The sequence below is a fragment of the Triticum dicoccoides genome, chromosome 5A (assembly GCF_002162155.2).
Source record: "Triticum dicoccoides isolate Atlit2015 ecotype Zavitan chromosome 5A, WEW_v2.0, whole genome shotgun sequence".
In the NCBI taxonomy this organism is placed as follows: domain Eukaryota; kingdom Viridiplantae; phylum Streptophyta; class Magnoliopsida; order Poales; family Poaceae; genus Triticum; species Triticum dicoccoides.
The window spans coordinates 565,067,011-565,072,974 of record NC_041388.1 but is presented as its reverse complement, the minus strand read 5'-3'; the positions used below and the strand labels follow the sequence as shown (position 1 = coordinate 565,072,974).

The window sequence follows — 5,964 nt, the reverse complement described above, 5'->3', positions numbered from 1 at the left end:
ATTCGTTACTAGTGATGCAGCAAATATCTAGAGTCTTTCAGTGTTTGGACGAATCACTTAATGTTTATCTTAATAAATGTCTAGATATAATTTTTACTTTGGATTGTTTTAGCATTGCTCACATATCTAAACATGACAATTGGAAAGCAAATGAGTTGGCACAACAGGCATCCGGCTACCATGTTGATCATGACGTGTTTCATATTTCTGAAAAGCCGATGTCTAGTCTTGCCGATGTAGGGGAGGCCAAACCGGAGCCCACCGTTTCTTTTTTCTGCCAGCCTTACTGAAATTGGAGATGTAATGTTTTGGCTAATAATTAGTAAGAATGACAGATACGATTTGGCCCATGAATGCACGACCCATTTGCCGCTTCCTCTCCTATGGGCGATTCAACCTCATGCCTCGCCTCTGCTCAACCCAAGCCCTGTTCATCTAGGTTTGTTGGTCCGTCTCCCTTCTCCCCGTCTCTCTCTCTCTTCGGGATACATTTAGATGTATTGTATATTTCCTTAAAGGTCATATTACCCTGAACAGATCCTAGGATTATAATTTTTTGATTATAATTTTCTGGACATGAACATAGATGCCTCTGATTATAATTTTCTGCAATAGAAATACTCACCAGCAAATGATGATGTACATCTACTCTTTTCTAAGAATGAAATATGTGACTCTCTTGGATAAAGCCGCTGGTTGGTTCAAGAGTACCCGCCCTTAAGTTTTATGTCTATCAAATGAACATCACATTCATCACACCTGGAAAAAGAATGGTGCCAATTAATTTACACTTCGTCATATGCCTTAATGTGCTTTGCTTACCCTCATCATATAACTTAAGTCTGCTCCCTCGCTGCAACACTTCTCTGTTACATATACTAAGATGTATCTTCTGGAGTTTCTCAATCCAAGCATCGAGCAAATGCCAATTAGAACCCCATGTGGATGTGTGCAAGATCATCTCTACTACTGTTAAACAATCAAACATATTTATCGTTAAGTACACCCAGTCTAACCTACACACAACAACCCCGACCAATTACAGCCTCACGGTCAGACTCACTTAATTATATCTAACCATCAAATTAAAACTAACCCTCACCAAAAGTGCATTTAGCAATTTTAACTGGCAGACGAAAACTCTGCCACCGGAGGAAATAATCCGCCCCTAGCGTCCGCGTCCCGTCAAAAGGAAAAATACGCAAAAGAAATCTCACGCCGGCGCTGCGCCGCCGCCGCCGCCGTTTGCTCCAGATGTTCTGCTTGCGTCGCTGTCGTGCCTGGCGCCGCCGCCACGCTTGCCCGTGCCAAGGTCACTTAACCGGGGTTTGCTGAGCGGAGAGATCCAAGGCAAAGGAGTCGCCGCTATGCAGGAAGCTCTCCTCCACTCGGCCCGTTGGCGCCGTTGCCTTTGGGTTCAGGCCAAATCGCACGGCTTCGGTGATGGCTGCCTCTGCTCCCCAACGGCGACGGCCTCTTCTAGGCGGCTACACCACTCCGTCCTCTGCCAGGTCGCCGCCGCCAGGGACGTGGACGCACACGGGGCGGCCGGCCGCCAGCGAACGATGACGCGCGTGCGAGTGTGCGGCGCGGAGCATGGATCTCCTCCCTGCCACTGCCGAGTTACCTGCTCCCAGCGATGCCCTCTTGTCTCATCCATACAGGTCTGCCCCCTGACATCTCTTTCCCTCTCAATCTCTTCATCTGTTTTTTTTCTCAAACTCACATCGATCAGAAAGATCTTGATCCACCAAACCGCTCAGTCATGTGCGTTAGGTTCCAGTCAGGTTTCTTTCCTTTTATCCACTGCCTGACAATATAGTACATTGTTGAGGAACATATCTTCTTCACTACTGCTCACTCCTGCAGTACTGACAAGCATTTCATAAGACATATAATGTGTTTCCTAGAAATCGTAAATCATGAACTACACAAACAGGGAAGCGTCGAGGCCTTCAACTAACTTCAGTAAATACATAGCAACAGTCCAGTATCCCCGGGCATCAATGACATGTGTTCTTTTGTACTGCTCTCTCTTGATTGTCGCTTGTCCAGGTTGCCACCGGGAAGAGGTGTGGTGGCGGCCAAGACAAGAACAATGGGACACTGAAGTCCCTTGGATGTCCGTGTTTATCACAGGTGCTCTCTCTTTTTCATCTTTCTTTTTCTCTACTTTATCCTAGATCACTGACTACTAATTTCCTTTCCCAAAAAAAGTGACTACTAATTTCCATGTCTACTGGGAGGAAGAAAATTGGCAGGTGAACCTTTGCAACTATGTCAATCACTGCTTTGCTTAAACTCATAATATCATCCCTTTTAAGCTATCAAATCATAAGACATAGTTTTGCTGTTGATTTTTTCTAATTCCCACTTTATTGCTTCACATAGACTATTTAGGGCTTATTTGAAATGACCTGCTCTGATAGTGCAGGAAAACATCATAAATGAAAAGAAGGCATACCATGATTTGGTGGAGAAGACGAAAGGCTTTGTGTGGAAAATTGGGTTTGAAACTGAAACGTAGATTATAAACTACTCTTTTGGCTGCTACTGCTCTATCCTTCAAACTTCTTTTCTGAAAAATTGAAAGATAAATACAATAATGATGCATCTCTGCAGATAAATTCAAAATCAGTATTGTTCAGGGTCCAAATTCTTGATTGAACTTATGGTCAGTTTCAAATATTAGTTCATGATACACTTGCCAAAGATAAGTAATAACCTATTTGAGCAAATTGGAAACACATTCGGATCAGTAGTAGTAGAAATTCTCAAGGTCATTGGGATATTAAACTGCATGTATTGATGCATGTGTTTTTTTTTCAACTCAACCTTGCTCTTCCTGATTTTGGAACCGTCGACACACACTGCACACTCATAGGCTCATGGCATTCTCACAGAAAAAGACCAAAAAGTTGTGTAGAATGTCTTCAGGAGATAACGCATATTTGTTCACTGTTCATGTCGATCCATCCTATTATTTTATCCCCGTAGCCCGTAGGCATACTACTCATTTCCCCTTAATTTGTTCCGACTTTTGTGTTTGCTATATGCAGCTAGCTTCGGCAGGTTTGTTAGGCTGTATAAGGTAGGGAGCTTTGCTACATAATAATACACAGATGATACTGTAGGATGTTTTGCAATTAGCAAGGTACTTTGTTTATGAGCCGATTGTCAACTTTCTTAAAAAGATACATGGTTGTTGTATCCTATGAGAGTATAAAACTTTTGTCATGATATTTCCTCGTGCAGTTTCAAGGTCACACGGATGCTCTTTTTTTTTCCGATAAAAGGGCCACATGGCCCCCATTTTCATTAAGAAAATAGAAGTCTAGATACAACCACCACACCACTTTTTTCCATCAGACCTGATGCATCACCTCATCAACTGATAAGCAACCTACATCCTAGACATATAACCATATCTATAGGATGCCAAATCACCCACTACCGGAGAGAGAACAGACTTTTAAACATCTTTTACAAATTGCACATCAGCCAAAACAATAGGCAAGTCTAAAACCAGAACATACTACAGAACCGCCCACTTTCAGGTAGAAGGTCACACGGATGCTGATAGCTCTCAGGTGTATGTGATATTTGTTGCTGGGTATTGTTGCCGTTCTTCCTGTTATGTCAATGCATATTGCTTCAGTTTCCGTATTGAGATTGATATGGAACTGTCTGATCTTCCAGTGTGAACATTATATATTTTCTCTCTCCAAATCCAATGAACATTCCTGTAAAAACAGTGGCCACTTGCATCACCGGGCTAAATTATGTAAGTTTACTGTAGTTTTCTCTTCTCATTACATAAACTTGTTGTAATAAAAGTAGCCATTTGCATCAGTGGAGTAAATTGTATAAGGCATAATTGATAATGCATAGACTTACATTTCAGAAGAAATTGATACTTTTTGGCATCTCAATTATTTGTCTCAAAACACTACTTTTCATACTCTTCTACATCTGAAGTATTTATGACTATCATGCTGAAGACAAATCTTTTCTTGCTCCTCTCGGTTGACTAAATAACCAAGAACATTGAATTATTGATCTTATCTTGGACTATTATTTGTACTTAAATTTAGATCTTTTGTAGACTCTCACAAGAATCAAGTGTGGTAGACAGCTCCTGGTTCCAGGATCCTTATTCATCTTTGTTAGAGTTTGTACACTTGAGTTTTGTGAAAGCTAAATAATTCTCCTTTGAATTTCAGCATGAATAAAAGTGAATTGCCATATCGATAGATGCGAGCAACAAGGCGCCCGTCTCCGCTCTGGGTAGCCGCTGATGCTGTATACGCTGCCAAAATCCGCAGCCTGAGACCTCTTCATCACGTCCCGTGGGCATGACCACATGAGATTCACCGTCCATTGTGTCGCGCGGGCGTCGTCACACAACCGTCATCAACCTGATCCCTTCAGTGTGTGACTGGTCCCACTCGACAGGGGTTGCTGCGGCTCAACATGTCCCGACACCGCTGTCTGATTCATCACTTTGCTGTCTCTATCGTGTGAGAGTTTGATTCATCACTTTGCTGTCTCTATCGTGTGAGAGTTTACTAAAGACTTATTCGTTCATTTCCTCTCTCCATAGATATTTCAATTGACACAATGCGATCTGCTCCTCTTCTGCAAACTGGTCACCAACCCCTAAGTGGTGATTCATTTTTAGGAATTACGGTGTTGTTAATAGTCGATAGATCAAAAGTACATAAGACATCCTGAATGTTGCGTCCTTTCTATCAAATAAGTGTTTAAATAAAGACTCCTGATGCATGTTGCATGATGTTTTGACAGAATATTTGCTCTCAATGCCCAGATGATTTCTGTTTCTCTACTAAAGTTGCATGGCATCACTAAATGTTATGCCTTTGAAATGATATATGAAAACAAGGGCTTGACAAAGATTTTGATGTTTTACTTAGTGCTGTCATTAATGAGCTTGTAATGTTTTTGTTTAAATTTATGTTAGTCAAACCACGTATTGCATGTGCAATATTACTATTTTGATGATTATTTGATGACAGTCAAGACGTGCGTTGCACGTGCATACTTACTAGTCTTAATAGAAGACAAATACAAAAGGGCAACTATCACCACTAACTGGACACAATTTGTCAAGGCAGTCAGAAGGGATATATGTGTCTTTGTCTACAAGGAGACTCGGGGGGCACCGGCTTTCACTCACTGTTCATAATCTTTCCTAAGGTTAACTCATGTTTCACTTATTAGTCTTAATAGAAGGCAAATACAAAAGGGCAACTATCACCACTAACTGGACACAATTTGTCAAGGCAGTCAGAAGGGATATATGTGTCTTCGTCTACAAGGAGACTCGGGGGGCATCGACTTTCACTCACTGTTCATAACCTTTCCTAAGGTCAACTCATGTTTAGTCTGCTTCAGTTGATAGGACCATTATATGAATTGTAATAACTAAGCGATGTTGTTTTTTAGCAGGTCGTACGACATTGTTTGATCACTCAAGAAAAGGATCTCCAACCAGGATGCATCAAGGCATATGCTAGGGGTAAATAATCCACGAACAAGCTTGGTGAACCCTCCACGGAGGAGGCCGCCTGGCTGTGGAGGTCTAAAGACGATGTTGGTTGATGCCATGGTGGACAAGATGCAAGATCTAGAAGCCGTTTAACAATCTGAGACTCCTCCCTAAGAGACACTATAAACCACCTCCTCGTGGGGCAGTATTCCTCGGCCACGACTCAATCGAGCTCACCCAACGTCCGAAGTCACGAGATTACTTAGCCTCGAAGGCTAGCCGTATAGGTGCGAACAATGTTTACTAGCCTGACAACTTTATCAAAGAGGCGCTTACCGACGACTGGTCAAGTAGTTACTGCCTACCCACCTCATGGCCCGAGGCAATCTTCTTACTTGCTCGTCCCATCAAAGTGGAGATCGTGCCCGTTTTCTTAGGGATTTTGTTTCTCCCCA

At 42.2% G+C, this 5,964-nt stretch overlaps 1 long non-coding RNA gene across 2 annotated transcripts; it reads left to right on the top strand.

The window, feature by feature from the left end:
- The first annotated feature begins 334 nt into the window (after positions 1 to 334).
- Positions 335 to 4,755, top strand: LOC119297890. 2 transcript variants are annotated; one of them, XR_005145753.1, is made up of 5 exons: positions 335 to 439; positions 2,056 to 2,139; positions 2,218 to 2,261; positions 2,435 to 3,784; positions 4,224 to 4,755. It is a non-coding gene; the product is annotated as an uncharacterized LOC119297890 (long non-coding RNA). The 2 variants fall into 2 exon arrangements; XR_005145752.1 differs by having other exon boundaries at positions 2,218 to 3,784.
- The last annotated feature ends 1,209 nt before the right edge of the window (positions 4,756 to 5,964 follow it).